This window comes from Centruroides vittatus, unplaced genomic scaffold, assembly GCF_030686945.1.
Source record: "Centruroides vittatus isolate TY-2023 unplaced genomic scaffold, ASM3068694v2 contig_817, whole genome shotgun sequence".
Taxonomy (NCBI): Eukaryota; Metazoa; Arthropoda; class Arachnida; order Scorpiones; family Buthidae; genus Centruroides; species Centruroides vittatus.
The window spans coordinates 1,861,429-1,887,569 of NW_027122532.1; the positions used below are offsets into that span (position 1 = coordinate 1,861,429).

A 26,141-nucleotide genomic window follows, 5' to 3' on the forward strand; every position below is an offset into this window, starting at 1 on the left:
AGAACTTCCTTTCTTTCTGTCTGACAATACAACAGAACAGTTCCTTTAATTCTGTTTCTAGTTCTCGATAAACATCTTTTAACCAAGTAACTAGTTAAACAAAAGAAACTGTCTGAGATGCACTTCAATTCTTTCTCTACTAATTACAGACAGTGTGACATCAGAGTCATCCGAAATGTCAGCCAAACAAGGACGATCATCATCTTACCTTTATGTTCTTTTAAGTACACTCAATTCTATCGTTAGACAGATTAATTTGTTAAATTCGATTAAGGATATGAATTGTTTCGACTTAATATTCAAATTTATTGATGTAATTATGATTAGACAAGCTCTCGTAGTTCTAGAGATAAGCTATTTAGCGGACGTACTGAGTTAGGCACACAATACATTAACGTGAGTTCTTATTTATGCGGTAGGTATAAGGCTGATAGATATATAATAATTTGCAATACAGTGATTATACGTAACTTAATTTATTATTAAGGCATATAGGTCTAATGCTTGTAAACATGCATAGTTATTTTGGAATATCATAACACTACATTATACCAAAACTAAAACTGATTGAAGTACAAGGAACTATAATAAATAGTGAGAACAGAATGAATAATAAATTAATTATATAGAATAAGTTTATTTATATAATGCAAAATTAATCGTAAATATTCGATAATATAGTGATTTAACGAAGGTATAAGTATGCGGTGACATAAGCCTAAAATAACAAATTTCTTTAATACACAACTTTATGTATTTATATTAAAATGCATTTAGTTATTTAATAAATGTTTTCTGCAAAACTTCCAGAAAACTGTCTTAAAATATAACTCGGAACTATTTTGAAACGCCTCAAAAACAATCAAATAAATACAGAAAAATAAACTATCCCAGATACCAGATAATTTACAATTATCTCGTATCCAGGAAGACTGCTCCACGATTATCTTACAGAATCCGCATAGATACCGATCCAAGTCGGGCAGAGATAGAAGGCATTTAAATGACGTCGACAGCAAAGTTCCAGTTTACGAAATACGCCTTTAAAGAGGATTAATTGGCAGGCGGATGACGGTTAAGGCGTATGCCACCTGTGGGGATCCCAGGGATCTTTCGGATAGTTTGGTCCTCATCACCTATTGTGAGCCTGCCGAATCCACGATGGATAAATGTGAGATTAAAAAAGGTCCCGTTAATTTATTAATTTAGTTTCATTAATTACTTTACTTATTTCTTGATCCGAGTTTATCATCTCATCTTTGCATTCGATGCGAGTTTGTGTACCGTAATAAAATGAAACGAGATGGAAGAAATTAAATTCAAACAGAAAGAAAACGAATATAACTAGATTTATAAAATATAAGATGCAATTTATTTTCTTGGATACAAACTCACAATTAATTGATTTCTCGACTAACGCTGCGTGGAATGAATTAAATTGCAAATGTCAATCGAGATGAGTGTATCTTTACTAGTGCTGGAAAAATACCACCTGAATAAAATATATAATTTTACTATTGACACTGAAAAAAAATTATATTTTTACCGTCGCTATTAGTGATGGCAGCAAAATCGGTTTTAGCAAAAATTGGATTTGAACAGGAGAGGAAATCTGCGTGTCATTGCGTTTGCTAGCCTTTCTTAGACTTACTTTTCACACAACCGATGCACAGAAAATTTCAGTATAACGTTACATTTCGTACACTGCACCAATTTACCATCCTTTTCTTTTTTAAAATAACGCCAAGCATCACCCGTGTTTACATTTTAAAATTAAAATTAACGTGAAAATTAGCATAAGCTAATTTTAAAACGACAGTTTTCAAATGATATTTATTAAATACTTAGACTCTAAAAGTTAATAAAATCGATGAAACGCGGATTTCTTTTCTGGCGTGAATACGTGATACTGGCATTTTCGTGAATCTCCACTAATAAAATGCAATAACAAAACATTAATTCTACCGAATCGAAATCAGTTTTTGAAATTAATTTGACACACGATTTATCGATTAACCGGTTTTCAAAAGAGCCGGTTAATCGATTCCCGGTTTCTGCCTTAATTACATCATTTCAGTTTTGCGACTTTCTTAAGCATTTGTTAATGTAATTCTTGTCGTCTAGTTAGTCTAAAAGTCTTAAAATGAAATGAAAGTTCACATTTGCATTGACATTTTTTGCGTGTTACGCTGAAAAAAACGCTGTAATTTTTGAAAATGCCAAAACACCCAATCGTCGTTTCTTCTATTGACGTAACGTTAGCATTCATTTTACTAAAATATTAAAAGAATTCGTGTAAATAGTCTGATATTTTAAATCCGTGTCTGAATATGAAAAAAATTTCGATACGTTCGTCTTGCATGATAGAAAAATTTTACACTTTAGTAAAGTGAAAAAGTTTGATGGAAATATAAATATATATATAAACATTTACCTGTTTACATTTTGATTTTCCGAATCGAACACAGTTACGTCATGAATTTCAAAGAACTTAATGACATTTCGGCAATATAAAAGTCATTGCATTCAATATTAAACGGTATGAAAACGTATAAAATACACAGAACAGTAGAAAGAAAATCACAAGAAATAAGAGTAGAATTTCTGAAATTAAACATTCGAGTAACCGTGCCATCGAATAGAACATTTAAGATTCTATCTCGTTACGTTACTGTGTTTTGGTGTGCGAATTGGTTTTTCTTATTTCGGACCTAATACTTAATTCATGAAATCGAGTCGAATTTCTTACTTCTCGTTTTCTTCAATACATTTATGAGTCTGACCATATATACTTTATTTTTCTTACGTTTAAACTAGAAATCGGTCATGTGTTATGAACCAAAACTTTATGTTAATATCAAGTTTTTAAAGTGTGCAAGTGTGAAGTATATAAAAACAAACCTTTATACTTATGGAATTTTATTTCTTAACTGTAAATGTCTCGTGAAAGTAAATAAATAGAAGTGTATTTGGGCTCATTTCTCTCCAGTTTTCGTATATGCAGTATGTTATACGGTATTTCGATAAAACTTCGTGGGAAAAAACCCAGCAAGGAGTTGCATAACTTTCCCGGCAAAACAAGTTAAAATTGTGTGGTGCTATATGTTAAGAGATTTTATTTTACAAACTATTTTTATTATTCAATATTATAAAATAGCAAAATGCTTAATTTTGAGGGTAAAGATGAGCTTTATAAAAAAAAACAAATAAATAAAACGAAAACTGTAAATGCAAATAACGAGTAAAATCTTCAAGTCCGATCGCACTAGAGATATGACACGTGATATCCCTCTATTTCTTCCCCTCGACCTTTAACCACGAAAATTTAATAGCATCAACTCCCTAATACACAAACCTTGCAAAATTTCAAAATTTTCGACAAGAGACATATGAGTTATGAAGCTTCAAAGGGGTGAACAATATCGTTCCACACCATATACGCTAACACCCATACAGAATATATATATATATATATTGCTTTTCTTGACGTTTCAAGGACCCGAGTCCAAAAATGTAAAAAAAGAATTGGGAGGGGGGTCATGTTTTGACCCCCCTCCATCGTCATACTTTCCTTCTGTTATAGGCCCATATAATAGCCGGAAAAGTAAAAATAAGAATTAAAGATGAAAAAGATTGGAATAAATAAATTTCAAAGAAAGATAAACATTATCTGCTTACGTTTAAATGTTTATCTTTACATTTAATATTCAAAATGTAAATGTCAAAGTGTACACAACAATGTCAGCTCGTGTAATAATTGAAACTTTAATATGTGAGTTCATATATAATTTAATACTTTATCACTCCTTTAAGTGGTTATATCGTTGGGTTTTCTAATATTCTCTTTAATAAAACTGAAAATAATATCAGCGCGGTATTTTTTAAGCCATTCGATTGAAAAATGAGTAAATGTATACACGAAAATGAAAGAAGAGAAGATCATCCGCATTCAATACAAATACCCATAAAATATTTATAGCTTAAGAAATAAGCTTTTTTAACAAGTTTTCATACGAGATCATTCGATTAAATTATTCTATTTTTTACACCAAACGGGCTGAAATATCCCTTAGATCTTATATACTATATATACAGTATATATTTTATATCGTGCTCAAAAAAATCGTTTTCTAAAGGATATATATTGCAATAAAGAATAAAAAACTTATACATGTTCTTAAAAAACAGGATAGAATAGAACTTTTTACATTAAAAAATGATACTGAGTAACAAATAACTATTTATAATATTTTATTATTTTATTAGAAAAATTAAATATTTGTTAGGAAACATTCTCGGCCAGTAAATTAAGAAAATAGTATATATAAATAGGAATTTTATAAAATCAACAATAACTGTAAACACTTTAATATTAATTAAAGAAAATCGTTTACGTAAATGTTTAAACTACACGATATAAACTAATAAAAACGTAACTCATTACATAATTTTCGCTTATTTCGAGCGCACTCATTTGTATGAAACAATTCGTGCGTGTAACTTTAAGGGCATTAACATGAGGACAAGTTAAAAATGACTCGTTTCACTCTTAAACATTCTAAAGTGGATAAAATCAGTAAAAATGGCAGCATATTTTTCACTTATTTGATTTTATTTATTTATAGTAAAACCAGAATATTTTAGATTATATTTAAATACACTATAAACAGGAAAATTACAGGCTGTAAAGTGAGAAGAAAATATTACTTTATAATAGTTTAATCTCGATCCATTTCTAAATAATGGACCTATTTTTGAGTCAGGAAAGATACGGATTTAATGTATTACGCGAGAATAAAGGTTACTGTTTACCATTTGTCCGTATTGTTTTGTGTACAATTAATAAAATAAATAAGCAAATATATAATACGAAGTTATAAAGTTTCGTAACGCGGGCTTAAACAAACGTTTGCTGATGTGTCGTGTAGTAAAGAATATAGATTATATCTCTTCTCACCTGGTTATACTTCATTAGTTATCCTCGAACGATCTTTTATCTCTTGGCATCCATTATAAATTACATCCATTTATTGATTGTTAGATTAAATATGACAATATGAATGAAATGTGATCGATGACGTTTAAAAACTCGACATTTTTCCCTCCGTCTTTCGGCATAGGCGTAAAAATATTGGCCTATTTTAGTTTTTCCGTTTTACTCTTATCGATTCTGCCGTGTCGAGAAGGTAATTATTGTTTGTAATAAGGACGGAAATTAGTGAATTATACAGTGCATTAAAATAAAGAAAAACATCTAATCGAAAAACCTAATTAAATGGCGGAAATGCGAGTTGAGAGAGTAACAATTTGTTCGAATATCGGATTTACTAAATATGTATTTTTGCTAAATATTGGTATACGTAAGTTTTTCGAAGATTTTCAGGTGTAAATTTGTTTGTTTTTCCTCCTTTTTTGCGCTGTATAGCTATAAACATTTATATATAGGCTCACAGGTAGATGAATACAGTATTGCATTAAAGCGCCTCGTGTTCGAGGGTGTAAGGTTACGTATCTCAATCAATTTTACGATTATAATTTGTGTAATTTTTTACTCCATTCCAGGGAGGGGCAAATGTCCGATTCCCCCCCTGCGGACGCCATGGTATAGGCATACACATGCATGTATAATGTTTTTGGTTCTCCGTATGCGCTTATACATTTCTACGCTACTCACTTTAAATAAGTATACGTGTGTCCCATTTGTCTGTCCGTGTTTATAGCAAACATTTCAAACGCGTAACTAATACATATTCTACTCTGAATGAAATTTTCCTAAAAGTTACTCCATTATTATTTCAAATTCAATAAGAATGCGATTGTAAATCTTCCAACTTTTATGTAAATCTAGCTATAGAATTAAAAAAAAAAAAAAAACTTATTTTAAAATACAATTCGCAATCCTTCTACAAATATAAATTTTTTAAAGATTTATTTAAGTAATATATATATATAAGTTGCTGGAAGTAAAATCCGGATTTAAACATTTATAACGTTACAAAGAAATTTACAGTTTTCGTACTCCAGAACTAAATTGTATCTATACATTTGTCGATAAGATTAAACATTTAACAGCTTATCATTTTTAATAGAAAATAGTGAAGTTGAATTATATATTTGCTTTTTTATCTTATAGATGTAGTCGTATTATATAACAGCCGACGTTAAGAAAATACAGCAAATTTTACGTGAAGAGCATCCTAGAAAATCACTATATGCATTATTAAAGTATACAAATCAGCAGAATCTTCACGAAAAAATTTATTACACGAAAATCTACTATCCATCGACTTAAATTATTTATAAATTTTAATAATTTAATTTAAAATAATAATATAGATACGAAGGAAAAATCTACATTTTCTTTTTGTTGAGACGAGACCATCATCGTCCTTTTCCTTCAATCGATTCTCTTGTATTAATTATTAGGAAGGAAATGGCCTGTTGGCAGCAATGTGCCGTCTAAGAAGACCACACCCGAAACTAGAAAACTAAAGTCTGTAATTTGTATTTTAACTACTTCAGAAATGGCGAATCGTTCTTTATGTTAACCAACTTCCGCCGCTCGTTCTATATGGAAAGTTTTCCTCTGCATCTTATATAGAAGCGTGAAAATAAAAGCAAATGGTAGGACTTCACACAGTGATCATACACGAAAATCTTTGTCGTGTATCATTAGGCAAATGTGCAGAAGATAAATTATTGGGAATACTCGAGGCTCAATTAAACTCGTGGAGAATTTATTTTCCAGTCTAACGGGAAACTTTACTCGAAATTAAGTTCAGAAATATCTAATCTTGGAATTATCAAAATTTGCGCATTTCCAATAATGTTGATTGAAAGTGGAAGACCTCCGACGACGAAGATTCTCTACAGGATTATTATTATTATTATTTTTTTTTTTTTTTAAGTTTAATAATAAATCACGGGTAAACTGAGTTTTAAAATACGTGTAAAAATTCGTTTCGATATTTTGATTCTTCTCGAGTCACGAATCGTCAATATTAACATTTCATAAAAATTCTGGAAGTCGCAGTAAATTTAATCGCATTTTTTCCCTCCGATTTTTAGAAAAATAAATTTATAGAAAGAATCGGCAACATTATTCATAAAGATTTAACAGATTCAAGTACAGAATCACGTGGAAACGAGTGTCAGAAACATTCCTGGTGGAAGGAAACTGACGAAAATGCACAAAATATGAATCATAATTTATTCTCGTAATTTTTTTTTACACGGATGACCTATAAATTGTAATTTATATTCTAACAGGAAGTGGGCTCTAACTATTTAGAAGCGGAAGTTATAAAGTTGTTAGGAAATATGAAGGATGAGTTTTACGACTGCTGGAATAAGCATGGATCTAGAATGTCTAGACCACATCTGGAAAAGATAATAGCCTATCTGATAGAAATAAAAATAATATATTCTAATAATATAAACCAAGAAATAATTTGTGGAATTTTTTACTCTATCCTAGAGGGGAAGTGCACAGTTTTTCCCCTCTGCGGACACCTACGAAAGTTAGTAATTTTCGAAAGTCTTGTGTGAAATATGTGTAAATTATTTTAAAAAAGAAGGATGATTCGATGATTTATAACAGTATAGAATCATCATCATTACCATCATCAATCTCCTATTTACGGGATTAAGCTCTACTCAAGTTATCTTAAGGCTAAAAGAATTTTAAATATTGATAACTTGAAGATCGTCTAACATCGTTTTCCATCTTCTTCGTTGTAACATGTGTTACATTTCAATGAATTATTCAATGCAATACGAAAGGAGATTCGAAGCGAGCAAGTACAGAGTAACTGATAGGAATAAAGATTCGAGAATTCACAGATTTAATTTGGAGTAGTTTGTGTAAAATTCTTACGTAAGTTTGATAAAATCGTTAACTGTCTCTCATTATATTACTCTACTAGAAAAACAAATACTCGAGAATTAAGCAAGGCAAAATAAATATTTAAATCTCAATCAAATGAAACCTTTGATTTCTTTCTAATTCATAGAATTTTAAGTTCTATTTACAGTCTATAATAGTTTATGTAGTGAACGAAATGTAATGTAATCTATTGTGTTGTTGTGTGTATACGTACTGTGTATGTATTTATTTTATATGTATTGTCGTGAGCAGTCAACGTATAGAAGCATTAAGCTTGTCGAGGCCTTAAGCTGTAATTCTGTAGTGCAAGGCCTTAAATATGGTCTAGACAAGCTACAGTTTAGGCTATATTTTACCGTAAATAAAAAAAAATTACTTGGAAAGCATCACAAAATTCTCAAGAGAATATCATCTATTATGTACTACAAAAGTTTGACAATCAAATTAAAAAATACAAACGAATATATTTTTTAATATCCCTTAATATATAATTTATTTAGGAATTGACTGAAGGAAAGATCAAATTTTGACACACCTTTGTCATATGAATAATATATAATTCCAGTCACGGAACGATTATTATTCGATGTAAACTTTGCATATCAAAGAGAACGTCTTCGTTACGGTTTAATTATTGAGCTGCAATTTGAAAATTCCATACCTATAGATTTCCACTGTCGTCGGTCTGTTTGCCTGTCCTTCCTTATTCTCGAGAATTGAGTTAGATGAAAATTGAGACTAGATTAGGATTAAACATATACGGAATTCCGGCATGGACCGGAAGTCACGCGGTTTTAAAAATTAATTGTTCGTTGTTATTAAATCCTTTTACGTAGAACGGATACTTTGCCATTTCCCTCACGTTGACGAATTGGATAAACAATTATTTTTAATGAAAAAACTTTTGGATTTTGGCTTAATTAATTAGTCATAATATATAAATATAATCGCAAAATGATAGTAAATTAATTAAATATGACGATAGAAAAAGAAACTAAAAAATTTACTGATTTATATAGTAAATTATAGTATATATTAAAACTCCTTAGATAATGATATTTTTTAATAAATTAAATTTGAGTACTCTCACATCGTTAATTTTCAAGAAATTATAAAAACGAACCAAAAAAATAAATGCTGATAAAAAAAATTCATTTGCGTAGGAAATGTGATAACGATATTTAAATAAAAAAAACTTTATACAAAACATACGAAAAAAGTTAAATTTCGTATTATCTACCGAACAGTATCTTATTTAATGAGAAAAAATTAAAATTTATATCGAAACTTTTAACGTTTTTATTTGAAATTATAAAATTCCATCACTAAAAAGTACTAAAAGCATTAATTAAATTATTTTTCTTGCTGTTGTATAGACTATAAGAGAAAGAAAGTATGGCGATTAATGAAAAAAAACCAGAGGGATTTTTTCTGTATGGGGATACGACTTTGTTCACCCTCTTTGAAGCTTAATAACTCCTATGCCCTTGTTTAAAATGTTAAAGATTTTGAAGGGAGGTTTGTGTATTAAGGGCATTGATGCTATTAAATTTTGGGGGTGGAGAGCGAGTGGAGTCGAGTTGTACCTCGAGTGGGATCGGAATTAATGAAGACTTTATTCGTTACAAATTTAAAGCTTTTAAAATAAAATCTCGTAACAGGTGGCGCCACACACAATTTTAACTTTTTTTCTGAAAATGTTACGCAACACGTTTGTTTTTTTATTATTATTAGGGATAAACAGTTTATTGAGTGGATTTGAACAAGAGACGAAACAAGATTCACGATAACTTAAAAAAAAAAATAATTTTTTGAGATAATTTCGAAATTTCGGATAAAAAGTTTTTATTACACTCGAGAATAATGCAATTTACAATCTTTGTCAAGTCACGGAGAAATTAAATTATAAAATAAAATTTTACAACTAGCTGACAGTCAGAGAAGGGTCTAGAGAAGAGATTTTTATGGATTTATTTTATAAAAATATAGCGAATTTGTGGTGTCTTATCAATATTTAAGTACTCTAACAATCGAGTAAGGACTGTTTTTAAGCTATACAAGTAGAGTATATCTGAATAAATCATTTAGAGTGTAAGAAAAACGTGCCAATTTAAGAGTAGAACTCCACGCAGAAGACACTTATCCGAACTTGATTCTAAAATTAATCGATCTGTCTCAGCAATAATTTACTTTATTAATTACTTGACGCAATTCGCAGATATTTTCATTTTAAAATCGTGACTTTATTCGATAGTTTCTAATTAAAGGGCGTCATTTTTATTTTTAACAAGTGCCTTCGCCAAGTAATTAATAAAATTATTTATTGCCATGTACAGTATATATATTCGGATATAATTTTCGGTCGAACTCGTATTATTTTTTTCCTATAAATCGTTAATTTTTTCCTAAAATATTCGATAGAAATTAAAAGAAAACAAGTGATTTTATGTTTTTATATTTATTCTGAGATGCGTGACCTCACAGTGACGACACGAGATGCAAGCTTTCGTCACAATTTATTAAATAAAATTAAGATTAAATATTCAGACTAATATAATTCGCCTTCGAATAGCGAATAACATTCATTGATACATTCGAAATCGTCCTAGAAATAATACATTAAATGAAAGATCAATGTCCGATCATTAATTCTTGTTTTGGGGCGTTATTTTTATTTTGTTCTTTTCTTTTTCTTGGTTCCTTTTTTTTGTTGTTACGGACAAACTCCCAAGCACCAATGACCAAAAGAACAAAAAAACGAAAATTTTTAACTTAGTTTGCATCGTTGCCCGATCCTGGAACATCATCCTATGTAAATTAGACAGTGCGGAGCTACACTGGATGAACAATTAAAAGCGGAACAGCCAGGACCAAAAGGAGAGAGAGCTTCAGGTGACCAAGGTGGTAAACGTCAGTGATAAGTTCGAGGAAATTGTGTTTGGCTGTACACTATTTATAGCTTGAGGAGGAGATAAAACGTTTTCTTTATTATGAGAAAGCTGTACAAGATTTTGATATTGTCTGTGGTTTGTGGAAATTATTAGTTTTAAATAAAGTCCTGGTCTGGTACTTCGCCTTCGAATAGCGAATAACATTCATTGATACATTCGAAATCGTCCTAGAAATAATACATTAAATGAGAAAATCTTTAGTGTTTCTCGTGTCCATAGATTCATCATGCCCATCTTGGATTCATCGAGCGTCATGCCCATCACAGATTCCTCATTACCTATCGACACTATTGTCAACCAGGCCCATAATTATGACAGAACCTGACATCCCCAAGTCACACATTTGAAAATTTCTGAACCGAACTAGAACCCGAATCCCTCAGAGCGTGGGATAAGCTGTGGTCTTTACAACGTTCAAAATAAAAGGGGGCAGAAATTATAATATCCTTCGATGAATGAACGAAACGTCACTACTTTAACTTTCGATACGGGAAAATACAACTTTATCACGTTTAATTTTTATTAATTTAAAGTTAAACTTCTGTTACGAAAACAAAATACTGTATCTCTATTTTCTATTACAGATGCTAGATATACAAATAATTCATCTTATATCGTCTCCACGATGAAATATTTAAATAACATTGTGAATAATCTAGCTATTCAAAGACACGTTTCCTTTATAAAAGCAGAATATCCTAGTAGGTAAGATCATCTGTTTTTGAAGGACGAATTGTAGCTGTAGATGGTACGAATGAGGATGGTTTCCTCCTTATTTATATTGATGAACGTCGAACAAAACGGCAAAAGAGAGAAGTTTTATATAAAGCTCTGAAGTTATATAAGTGACGTTATTTTAAATTTGACATACGAAAAGATATATTTCAACAAATGCAATCGATGCTCCATTTAAAATGGCAAAAGTAAATTAATCAATCAATCTGTAACGGAAAAGATACAGGTAATAACACAATCCTTAAGAAATTATTATTATAATTATCGTTTTATAATGTGTTTTCAGGTAGAATATCGGGTAAAATTCTCCCCTTCTGTCCCTACGAGATTTGTAGTTATATACAATTTGAAAAAATATATTATATATTTGAAAGTAGAATGTAAACTGTGCGTTGAGTAGTATTGTAGGAACACACTAAAATGTGAAGGAGGTTGACTGTTCTATATCACTAGTTTTGCTTCACGGTTTGATGTATAAGACGACATCGCTTATATAAAATCTTCGTCTTTATATTTAAAAAAAAAATCCAGTAACGAGTTGGTTAACTTTCTCGGCAACATTTAAAACAGTGTTTGGCGCTATCTATTATGATATTTTTAAAAAAATTTATATTTTTAATTATTATAAAGTGGAATAAAAGTTAATTTTCAGAGTAATGATGGGTTTTATTTAAAGATTGTAAATGATAATGACGATTATACTCGTTATTAAGTCCTACCCTACTCGAGATATGACACACGACCACCTCGACCATTAACAATCAAAATTTTATAGCATCGATCCCTCTAATACACAAATATCTCAGCAAATTCTTCAGATTACACACACACACAGACACACACAAACACACACACACACAAACATCCACATATACTGAAAAAACCCCGAATTTTTTTGCGTTTCTCGACGTTTCAAGTCCAAAAATGTAAAAATTTTGAAAGGGGGTCATTTTTTGACCGATCACCATACTTTCCCTCTGTTATATATATTATATCAGAGCCGGGAGAGTAAAAAATACATAAAAGTCGCTTGAATTCTAAATTGTAAAATTTCCCACAATAACCTGTTTAATCCTCATACATTTTCATGAATCATAGCCTATATATTTTAATAGCGATGCGTAAAAACGATTCGATATCCACAGTATAACTTTTGCTTGAAAAAATCAAGTTATAATGAAGAAAAGTGTGGTGACAATGGCAATGATTATCAGAGTCATCACTTATCAAAAGGGAAGTCATATTACAGGAAGCAACAGAAAAACTGACAATCACCAGATGCCAAGTGCGCGAAAATTTATCTCCCGCTCGATAATATCAGACAGTAGTTGTGTTTCCTTGCCAAATTCAGCGACGCGAAACCATTCCGTAACAAGTTTATTAAAATCTGTTACCTAGCTATTTATTATTCGAAGTTCAAATGCAAAATTCATACAATGTGCATATTTGTTACGTCGATTCTAAGATTCGTGTAAGACGATTTTTATTGTTACCGAGCGTTACATTCACTGCTCTGTTAATCGTTTCGAGTTATATTAATACACAGAACACCTTACACCTTGCCTCTGTTGGTATAGAATTATAAATGTTAGTATAATTAGTTATTAGAATTATAAATGTTAGTAACTTCACTGTATTAATTGTAATTGCCTATCGCTTCCCATTTGATAATTTGAATGACGTCAGAAAATGATTGATTGTGTTAAAGATGGAATCATTTGGAAAATTCGAATGGGGATAAGAAATTATTGTTTAATTTTTATTAAGAATTTTACGCGTACAAAAACAAAGATTGGAAACCGCTTATCGGATTTTAAATCTTAAAAATGCTTGTGTTAGTTTTGGCTAACAAATGCACTATTCATATCGACATTCGTGCACATTTTCAGATGATTTCGAAAAAACAAAACTACGTTTCGAGTTTGTACGACGTTAAATCGTACAATAACGTACGCCAAGATTCCCTTTTAGAAAGTAATACTTGTTAGTATCCTTGCAACAAGCAAAGCCAGAGATCGCAGTAATCTATATATATAATCGAGACGAATTGATAATAATAATAATCAGCGCAGAGCCCAAACGGTTAGGAGTTGAAAGTTGAAATTTGGTACACAGTTAGGGTACGTCACGAAAACGCACACTAAGAAGGGATTTTTCGAAATTCCTCCCCACGGGGAGAGGGACAGGATTAAGGCTTAACACTTCCATCAACAATGGAAGTGTTACGTAACAATGGAGGTGTTAAGAGAAAGCGACGTGCAAGACGCAGATGCAGTTTTTTTCGTTTTTGCGGGAAATCGAACATATTTTTAGACTCATCTAACAATTCTCTAATTAGTCTGGAAACAGGGGGACCCAATTCTTGCATTCTGTGAAAACGGGTAAGGTTGACTATAACGTAATAATCTTAACCTTCACTATCGTTACTTTTGCTCGAGCAACGTCGGGCCTACCTGCTAGTTTAAATAATAATTTATTTAGCCGATAGTTCAAGGATTTTATTGATTTGGAAATCAATAAAATCCTTGAACAACTTAATGAACACAAAAACCACACTCGAGTAGTCTTCAACTGATTATGGCCATTGAACACGGCTGAAAACGCTTCAGAAGCTTATTAAATCAAAACTGCCGATGATAGGTTATAATGTGACTTTTGTGTTAATTAAAATTCTTAAAAGTAAATTTGATTATTATCTGCTAATACGCATTGGATGGTGTTTACGAGAGAAAAATCGATGCCGAGTTTTCTCACGAAAACTTCACATACGTGATTTACGCTACACGAACACTATCTGTGTTTGGATGCGTGCATTCGTCAGATTACGTGCCTCTGTAAATAGCAACGTGCATGTCTTTGTATTTGGGTAAGTGTATGTTTTTTTGTTCGTCTGTGTACAAATACAAATATCTGTAATCAATTAAACATGTCTGGCGTTCTGAAGAAAATTAGGCAATTTAGATAAATGATTTCGGCATTATTGTATGACCTGTGTCGATAATGTTCGTGTCAATTCGTGTCAAAAACTATTAAAAGTAACATTTTTTAGTTGCTTATGCTCAACAAAAGATTGAACGATAGGAGTCAACGCGACTGACTCCTATCGTTACTGATCATACCATGTTTCTTCTGATATACATGCGTGAGAGCGTGCGAGCATATGTATGTTTGCGTGTGCAACGTATATATATATATATATACACACACACCATAGTCAACTAAATATTTCATAATAAACTTCATATTCTTCTTACTTTCACGGCTGTCATATATAACAGAGGGAAAATATGGCGATCGATCAAAAATGACCCCCCAAGACTTTTACATTTTTGGACTCAGAACACCTCGAAACGTCGAAAGATGCAAATAATTTCGGGGCTAATTTCTGTATGTATGGATATTAGTGAGTGTTTGTGTGGGGGGGGGGCTCTGAAGCTTAATAACTCCTGTGCTTTTTATTGAAAATTTCTGAAATTTTTTAGGGAGGTTTGTGTATTAGGGGGATTGACACTATTAAATTTTGGCAATTAGAGGTCGAGGGGTGGGGAGATAAAGGGGTCGTGTGTATCTCCAACTTAATAATGATTTTACTGGTTATCAGCATTTACAATTTTTTTACCTATTCTTACCCTCAAAATTAAGTTTTTTGCCATTTTGTAATAGTTAAAAATATAAAAAGTTTTTAAAATGAAATATCATAATTGATGGCACCACCAAAATTTTAAGTGTTGCTGGGAAAGTTGAGCAGCTCGTTGCTGGTTTATTTGAACTTGCACTTTTATAAATTTGTTCGATTCCAAGCATACAAGTATCCAAACTTCCACCCTATAAATATTTGTTTTAACTACAATTTTACTATTGATAAAAATAATTTATTGCACAGTTTTATGATAATGTAATATTTTTCGTTCCTATTCCGTTTCAAGTGCACAGAAATATTACAAAGATGTTTAAAATTGCAAATAAAGTCAGTATTTCACTTGCACTAGTAAGAAACATCTCATAAAATATACTTGAAAAATGCTATACTTTTCCGGTTCGGAATGAGAAAAGACGAAGTCGATAACTAATGAAAAACGAATACAGCGAAACGTCATTTGTAAAAAAAAGATGATGTAAAGTAAAGCCCTCGTTCCACTATTGATAAAATTTCATCGAATAATTCGGGTGCCATTCTTTTAAAACTAAAATAATTTGACAGTTAAAATTTTATCAGAATTATCTTTCCGACGATTGCTATGATTTTGAATATAATCATAATTCGAAGTACAAGTCTGCCCAAGAGGGACCACCATTTATTTTGCGCTCCAGACTAAAAACATACACATATGGCGACAGGCCTTCCTTTTTAGGCTTCATGTCGCCAAAGGTAAAAAAGTCCTTTAAAAAACACAAACATCCAGTTAAAAGTAGGTTTAGCTTTAACTGGAGCAGTTAAAACTAGGTCCTAGTTTTAACTGGATGTTTGTGTTTTTTAAAGGACTTTTTTACCTTTGGCGACATGAAGCCTAAAAAGGAAGGCCTGTCGCCATATGTGTATGTTTTTAGTCTGGAGCGCAATAATATCGTGGTGCCATTCTTGGCAGACTAGCTTAATTTGACTAGTTAAAATTTTATCAGAATTATCTTTAATAAATTCTATTATTTTGAATATAATATAATTCAGTACAGGTACAATTTCCTTCCACAAAAACGCAACTCATTAATTAGAGTTCTGCTGTATCCAAAACAATGATCCAAAACAAAATTTTCTTTTTATAGTTTTATTCATTTATTTATTATCTTTTGATAAGGCGCACAAAACGAGCACTTACAAATTTTTATAAAACCCGCCCCTACCTTCAAAATTAAGCATTTTGCCATTTTATAATAATTAAAAATATAAAAAGTTTTCAAAAATAAAATCTCGTAAGAAATGGCACCACACGCAATTCTATCTCTTGTCGGGAAAGTTACGCAACTCGTTTCTGGATTCTTTGCATTAGTGATATTAAATATCTGATTTTAAAGCCATTATCCCAAAGCAATTACGACTTTTATATCTTAATACAGAGAAAAACGTAAAGGCATCGAAGTATAAAACTGCACGGTAAATAGAGGAAAAGGTAAGGAGAAAAATGCATTTTTTTCCAATGATTTCGTGTATACGAAAACGAGAAAAAATAGGTGCACTTTCATTTCCACTCATTCATTTAAGTAACGGTAAATTAAGGTATAAATAGAAATGCACTCATTACTGTTTACGTTTTCATACGTGGAATTAATGAATTGCAATTTTAACAAAGCGTAATTTAGGAAATAATCTTTCGCATTTTCAGTTAAGAAGAAAATTCATTCTACAGCGAGTAATGTGAGACAACGGGATTTCAGGAGGTGGAACGATCTTCGGATCGTTTTGTTTGCAAAGTTAAAGGTACGCAGATACGAAATTGCTACTTTCTATCGTCGGAAACGTGGCATAAAAATCCCGACAAATCGTTCTTGTTTGCAGACGTCGCGCGAAGAGAATAATGAAAAGGAGCGGCAGTTTTATCTCCCTGTGGTATACGTCTACCTTACGAAATTCGCGTATTCTTTTATCTTGGGCGAATTTTTACCCCGTGACCGCACCGTTTCCTATCGATCGCGCACTGTGAAATAATTCAATTTTCCATTTACAGTAAAACCTGCTTAAACCGGACGGTAACGAATATTTCTTCCGGTTTGGCAGGTTTCCGTTTTATTCAAGTTCCGTGTTGAATTGGTTTTACTGTATATACGGTCACGAATTTTAAAAATCCAATAACGAGTTGATTAACTTTCCCGGCAACATTTAAAACTGTGTGTGGCGCCATCTGTTACGATATTTATTAAATAAAAATTTTTATAATTTTAATTATTATAAAATGGCAAAAAGCTTAATTTTCAGGGATGGGTTTTATAAAAAAAAAAAAAAAAAAAAAAAAAAAAAATTGTAAATGCTAATAACGAGTAAAGTCGTCATTAAGTTAATAAAAATCATTAACCTATTCGATACATACGATCCTCTTTATCTCCCCACCCCTCGACTTTTGATCACCAAAATTTAATAGCACAAACCTACCTGCAAAATTTCAGAAATTTTTAACAAAAAGCACAGGAGTTATTAAGCATCAAAGAAACACTAACATTCATACACACAGAAAAAACCTCAAATTTTTTTGAATTTCTCCACGTTTTAAGCTGTCATGGGCCCAAAAACGTAAAAATCTTGAGGATCATTTTTTACCGATAGCCATACTTTTCCTCTGTTATATATAACAGACCCGGAAATGTAAAATGATGATGATGATGATGATGATGATGTTTTCTTTTCCGTAGGGATTGAATTAATGCTGGAAAGTTTAACGACATTTCGAATGGAAAAAAGTATTTAAAAAATCGATGATACAACGGCACCTAACTGAGAAATAAAAATCTTACTTGGAATTACACGAGTTATTTCCGGAAACAATAACAGAAAAGCATTTTAAGCGCCTGTCTGTAGAAAAATTTGGCTATTTTTTCTTTTAAATTAATGAAATTTTATGGAGCGAAAGGGAAATTCTTCGAGTGCGTGATCGACTCAGCCATTTTTATTTTATTTTATTTTTATAAGCGAACAAAGTACGTAGACCCTCTTGAAAGGTCGTTATAATCTTCTCTGCATAGATTACGTGTAGCTTTATCGCATTGTAAATGGTAATTCTACAAAATATACGTTTTATCTATCGATACTTGGAATGACACCTTGTAAGGTCGAGAGGGGATGCGCTGTTATAATTAAATGTCAAATAATTTTACGAGGAGATCAAACGAGTTACACAGGCGCAAATATGTTGTGTAAAAATAACGTATTGGATGAAGACGTCAGCGATTTATTATAATTAATCGAGAGTACGTGAGGTGAAGGATGGGGTGGTTTCTATGCATGACCGATACGAATTTGTAAACGAAACCGTCTCGAATGTGTTCTAACTGCAATTAACTAATTAATTTTTAATTATCGTTCTTCGAAAGATCGCATTTATTGTAATTAGTCTATTCGTTAGCCTTAATTAAACATTTAATATATATTCCTGTAACATCGTCCGAAGTATTTATTGGCTACGTTCACTTTCCTCGGAACATAAAGTGAATTGTGACGAATCATTTTTCATTTCGTTTCTCCCCGGGGAAATAGAATATGATGGAACGTTAAAATTTACTTATGACTAAATTTCACTTGGAAAACGAACAAATCCTCAAGTTTTTAAGTTTTTCATACACTTATTTCTAGAGAAAAAAATAATAATAATCGAATGTATTGATTTATTATTGTGACTAGGGATTGCAATCCAGCAGTGTTTTCAATCCAGCTGGATTTTTGCTGGATTGAAATCATTCCAGCTGGATCCAGCTCGGATCCAGCGTGGATGTATTTTTGGTGCAATAAAGTGTTATCTGTCATCTATCTACCCAGAAATTTATGAATTTTTAAAGAAATAAAACGTTTTTTAAAATACTTAAGAAATTTTTATTATTTAGACTGGTCACTATAAATCAGTAAAACTTTTTACACATTTAGGTAGTAAACTTAACTTTGGTTCGGTTTAACACTTTAGAGATAATTAACTTTAAATGTTTAGTTAGATTATAATTATAATGTAATCTTTAAGTTAAATAATAGCAAAGGTAATATTAATATATTATAATAATGTAAGGATGGATAATCAGTGGCTAAGTGGCTATCAGTCTTACCAGTTTTCTTATATAGGCTCTACATATTGGTCTGTAGTTATTTATAAGTATATAAAACTATGTACTGGAAGTAGAATAAGTTAAATAAACTACACCTTTATCAATCCAGCAAAATTTAATAAAATAATAACGTTTTCAATCGTTTTTAATGATCTTCCTCGGTTACAAAAAAAAATAAAACATTAAATATAGAACATAAAATGTGTTCGGAATAAATACAAAAATTAACGGAAATTAACTCCCAAACGGACAAAATATAGATAAATAAACAAAATAAATAGCGGGAAAATATAATATATATATATATAATATATATATTATAGATATAACAACGAAACCAGCATTGTCCGTTAATAACATTAATTAATGTAAAAGGATCTCGGCACGGTAGACAATGAGTCCGCATCTTTATGGTTTATACAACCAGTTGTCATGTGCGCCTTGCAGATTTCCAATCTCTCAACACGTTTGACCGTTTGCTTATTCGTCGTCGTTTTTATAATTGCCGCTCGATGCCATTGGACGTTAACATCTTTCTGTCTTGTGTATGATGCCAGCGCAGTATTGTCAAGGTTCTTACTGACTGTATATTTTGCTCTTGAGCCTTTGTTTTAAACTGCGCATCGTTGCACCCACATAAACAAGCTTGGAATTGAAACGTTGGTCGTGTAAAGGCACCGAATATATACCCGTTGTCGAATTCCGATCCTCTTTCTTTTTATCGTTTCTTAAAAGTTTGAAAACAGTGGGATTACGTCGGTATATAATAGGAAAATTATTAGACCTGGCAGTACATCTATGTATCTTGTTTAAAAATTGGATGTAATTAAGCACTATTCTTTTTATATTTATTCAAAACACATTTTATGTTCTATAGTTAATGTTGTATTTTTTTGTAACTGAGGAATATCGTTAAAAGCGATTGAGTACGTTATTATTTTATTAAATTTTGCTGGATTGATTAAGGTATAGTTTATTTATAAGTAATTCAATTATTAGTGTTAGTAAAGTAGTGAGTAAGTAATTAGTAGCAGTCTAGTAGTTAGCAACGCGACAACGTAGACTTTTGCGCCATTTAGAAAGTTAACTGAGTATTTGCGGATCCGCAGCGCTGGATCCAGCACCAGGTGCTGGATCCAGCAGGCCGAAGAATGCGCTGGATCCAGCTGGATTGCTGGATGAGGGATTCAGCAATTGCAATCCCTAATTGTGACATCACAATGCAGGGCTGCAATTTTCAATCATAATTTAATTTTAAAAGTCGCGTAGCTTTCGGTCTGAACCGGAAGTTCGTATATAGTTAACAGAGTCTCAGGTCCCAAAGGTTTCCATGTCCAATCTCAATTTTCATCTATCTAACTCCGTTCTTAAGATTAACGAAGGACAGACAACAGGCGACTGTGGGAATGTATAGGTCCTCAATTTTAAAATTAATCGAAACAGATCTGTTGAGAGTTTGGTACTTCATTCATAATTTTTTGGTTTATTATTTTTATTTGGGCATTGTTTAATAAATTAATTACTTTATTCTTAAGGATGCAACTTTTATTCATTTAGTGTATTTACGAATAAAGTAAATATGCTTAAATCCCTTGAAGAATAAGCGTATATATAATACTTATTTGCAGAAATAAGACTCTTGAAAACATCAAATAAATCTAAATTTCTAAGCAAACTATTTCAGGACAGGCAAGTTCGAATATAGGCAATAAATTACACGAGGCAGCACAAGTAATAATTAAAATAAACAATTTTTTTTTCATTCAAATTTACATTTTCCCGTTTTCAAAACACAAACTTCCTTATTTCATACAGAGCTAATGACAATGGAGAGAGAGAGAATCGAAGAATGATTTCAAGAATGATAAATTAACTCATTTATTTCATATTTAATTCAAATACAAGAAAATAATAAAAGATAGTCGCTTATTCACGCAAGTACCTTCGTGTAGAATTAATATAAAATGCCCTTTTAATAGTTAGAATGCTAATTAAAACCAAAGTAGCCACAAACAGAGCGCGATAATTTATAATATACTGAAGAAGATCCATTCAAAAGAAAAAAAATTTGATTTACGAAGCTCGCGCAGACGGAATTTTGTAAAGTCTTTATAAACGCTATCCTCATTGTGCACGAAAGAATTGATAGAAGAGCAGAAACAAGCTTAATGCACCGAGGAATATGAAAGGGCGTCCTCGTTTCAACGAGGTTAACGACTGATATAACGAGGGATAACATTTTCCTAGGGGAAAAAAAAACGAAATGGATTCTAGTATGCTTTCTGGACTGAATAAATTAAAATTAATAGAAAAGGAGAATAATATCTACGTTATTTATGTCTCGGTCCGAATGAATTACAATTTTTGTATCGATAGAGTTTGGGAGAAAGGAAACAAGCGGCGGCAACACATTCATTAGACGAGTTGACATCAGCTGAGACGGCACTCCCTTTGTTACCATGGAAACGGGACGTATAATCGGGGCTGTTTCGATTTACAAAAATCCCATCCTCTTCCTATTAGAGATTAAGTAGAGCGAATCAGCGTTCCCCTCACGAATTACTTTCTCTTTCTTTCCAGTCCAGTTTCTAAACAACCTTGTTTAGTTCGGTGAATTTTCTTAATAAAATTCAACAGCAAACAATACTTAAAACTTCTGTTTACACGGGTTTTTCTTGTTTTTAAATACACGCCAATTTCGTTTAATTAATTATCATCGCCCTCCAGTCAAACGATATTACAGAAACGACTACTTAAAAAGATAAGTTACAGAAAGTCAATCCATTTAATAACTTTTGAAAGGTTTCTCTGGTCTTTCTCGTTTTTATCTTTTGTCTCTCTTCCTGTATTTTCTAGCTAAAGCTTTTTAAAGATTACTCTTTTAGTAATTGCTTCAACTTATTTATTGTACAAAAACTTTTCTAATATGTAACTTATGAAATTATAACGCTTATTTTCTGAAAATATAAAATATTAACTTCGAAAACATCGCGATTTCCGTAGACAGGATGACCTAAAAGTCAGTTAATCGAGAGATATATTCTATTAATATATAGTTTTAAGATTATTTTAAGAACGGTTAAAGCTATATTATTTATGATGTAGTCGCTTCGTCGGTTTTTAATTGTTCTTAAAGTAATCGTAATAAGAATATATCTCGGTTAACTGACTTTTGAGCCGCCCGTAATGTATTTTATTTTTTACAGTATAGGTAGATTCGCGGTTCCCAAAGCGTGGATCGCGACCTCCAGCATTATCAAAATCATAATTATTGGATTGTAAATTGAAAAAAATTGTAGACCAATAAATTCCCACTCTGTCTGTCCGTCATTCCTTAATCTCAAAAACGGAGTTAGATGAAATTCAAGAACAGATATGGAAACCTTAAGTGTAGAAGACCCCGATTAACTATATAACTTCGGATGCAAACCGTAACTCTTATTATTTCAATTCAAAAATTTCCCCTGAAAGATACTAGATGACCGGCACGACTCTATTGTTAAAGGAAAAGTATGATGTACCGTACAGGGGCAAGACGCTACTAATTCGAAGTGGAGAGCGTATACTTTAAATTAAATAAATTAAAAATATGATTAAAAATTGCAGCCCGACATTGTGACGACGTCACAATAAATAATTGGTCGTTTGTGACGCAAAATCTTACATTTAGTAATTCACAGGATATCGGAGTGTTCTTTGATTAATATTTACGGGGAAGATTCGTTTAGAAATGTTCACGTAGACGCAATATTGAGGTTTATTGCACTTAAAATTCGCAATATTTGAAACACGGAGAACTGGAGAAGTAGAAATTGATCTAACTTATTAAGGAATCGGAAGTAAAAACTTTGTTCAGGCGTTAGGAGTTAGTAGGACACACGCACGGGCGTCTTCAAAGGAGGGGGCAAACGGGGTACTTACCTCTTCTGGGATGGATTAAAAAATTCCACAAAATATAATCGTAAAAGTAACTGAGATACGTAACCTTACGTAACCCGGGATCAAGAGACTCTATCTGTCTTTTTATATTGATCCAATATTGTATTTTATGATGTACAGTACTTATGAAAAAAATACCCAAAATTAAATAATTAAATAGAAATGATCTAGTTATTTGTCTCCAAGCTTCCCACATTGAAAAATTTCTGTGGACGCCTATAGACCCTCAAATACAAAAAAGACAGAAAATATTAAAATACTATAAAAACACTGAGAATTTGAAAGATTGAATATATTCGGAGGCCGGAAGTAGGGGCGGAAATATTTAAAATTTATAAACAGTAGATTCCAAAAGCTCGTAACAACAGTGTCTCGCGGTTTCTAAAAAAAAGAAAAATAAATAATTAAATTTTATCTGGAAACGATTTTTTTTCGTGAAATATAATTACAAAGAATATTTTCGTTTTTTTTAAAGTTTAGATTTTAATTTTAGCACGTACACTTGCCAATCTTTATGCATATAATTACATAAGCGACTAAGAATTTTCTTTATTCTTATGTAATTGGATTCATGATCTAACAAAGTTATATCCTTGATAAAATTTCATAAAGTTCATAATTACGCGAATAACTATAATTCTGTAATTGAAATAAACTTTTTTATAAATGTAATGTTGCCTATTAACTGTGTATATTTTAATTATTTTTAAAGAAGAAATAAATAGAAGTAGTCATAAACTTTAGTGTAAAGCTTCTGAATATTTCAGTTATGTTTAGTAAATAATTGAATTTAATACATTTATTCAATTAAATGATGAATGTAGACGTGGATGAAAACAGAATGAGGATAAATTTAGTTGTTTTTCAATATTTATTACATCAAAATTTAAGCATGCTTACAGACTCGTATTCTAATTTTAGATACAATTTTAAAATATTTAAAATCCACAGCTTATTTTAATAACATTAAAAAAATCCCGCTTAATTTGCCGTAAATATTGGTAAGTTTCATTTAGTTGTAGATTGCTGTTAACGTTTCAAAATAAGTATTATTTTTTCTCCGTTTTTGTTTTAATAAAATCGCTTGTATGCATCGAGAAAACTCGTTAATATATGTTAATCGAAGGAGAATTTATGACAATATAGCCAAAAACTACATTATGCTGACAAAGTATAAGCTTTAGTGAGTGCAAAGGCACGTAATTCGCTAGTGGAAGAATCGATATTGGTAGGCTTTTTGCATTTGATTTCTTACAGAACAATATTTTTGTTTAATAAGAGGGAGAAGATTGACCGGAAGAATTTGACAGAAAGAAATTCGGCACACAAACATATATTCAAATAAAATAGATGATGGAAGAGGAGAAGTAAAACGGGAAGAGTTTTTTGAATCGATTCCAAGTTGAATGTCATCCAAGGCCATCTTATTGTCTGCCGCGCGGTCGCGTACGAAACGGTAAAAGATGACTAACGACAATTGTCCACGACTCGGTTAATTATGCAGATTCTCTGCTCTTCGTAAGGAAGATTCACTCGCATGACCACGTTTATACGAGTTAATAACGTTCTCCGACTTTTAACAACCGATGACGCGTATAACAATTCGAACGTAGCTTATTTAAGCAATAACTTGAAAACTATCGAGGCAAGACAAAATATATATGAAGTGTCGACAACTACATAACAATTTATTATAGTTGGGTAATAATAATTTTTATGTTTCGTAAGTGTTTCGATTTTTAAACTAAAACAGGTAAATGATATTGATAAACAAATTGGATTCGTAGTACTTAAAAATTGTTATGACTACTCTAACTGTTTCTATTATTTATCTACCTAGATTCTACTTATTTTTATTGTTTTAATGTTAAAGTAATTATGTTATTTGGCACTAAATACGAATACTTAACAAAACTTTTCCCTATTATAATGTGTCTATTTACATAGTCTAGTAGGCTATATAAGTATTGTGTATATATATTAGAATGCTTGTCTAGTTTAAAGTATAATCATTGTAAATATTTGCAAAACTGTCATGCTACCAACGACATATTTTGTAATTATTTACAGAAATTTCTTATAAATTTTTACTTTTTATTCTTCTAAATTAAAATTTTTCTAAACAAACAATATCTTTATTCTTGTACAAACAAGAATTATTTGAATTAGATATTTCTTTGTATTAAATTCTGTACGTTAAAAAGAATCACCATTCATAAATACGCCTCTGTAATAGAATAGGTAATTTATTAAATGTTGTGTAAGCAGAAATTATTATTGTAATTGAAATTTCTTAAGTAACTTGCGGTTACGCCACTCGTAAAGTTGTCTTCGTAAACTTCTAGACAACAAACAGGTGACGACCACCGTGTCTTATCGATTGGAATGACGGATAGAATCATCACAAAAGACAATATACGGCACGCCAGTTTATTTGACGAGCGATATTAGCCATTAACAAAAGGCATATAATGCCTCTTTAAACATCATTAACTGCCAAATCTGGATTTGGCTTACATTATGGCGTAAATAATTCTATCAGACATTCCTAACACACAAAGCAATTTTACAAACAGACGTATACAATGATTTTCGTATATTTACATAACTCGAGGAATTGTTTAACTTTACTTAATTAACTCAGTAATGGCGAGATGAAGTTGTCAAATTCGATTTCGTACTGAAAAAAAAGAAATATTTCTTCTCCTTCGCTGATATTATTCAATCCGATGTTTTATAAACAGAATAAAGAGTAGTATTTACTGGCTGAATAAAGCTTTAAGGTCGCGAAATAGGAGTTTTTCTTCAATTTTTCGTTTTTCAAACTCGTCAAATCAAAACCACTTTAACCTATATACTAAGAGTGGTTTCTAAGCAACATGGAAACTGCTTGA

The 26,141-nt window shown here is 31.3% G+C and overlaps 1 protein-coding gene across 5 annotated transcripts in view; it reads right to left on the bottom strand.

The window, feature by feature from the left end:
- Nucleotides 1-26,141, bottom strand: part of LOC136982259 (serine/threonine-protein phosphatase with EF-hands pef-1-like) — a 101,142-nt gene that overhangs the window by 15,463 nt on the left and 59,538 nt on the right. The gene's annotated exons all lie outside the window — the stretch shown is intronic.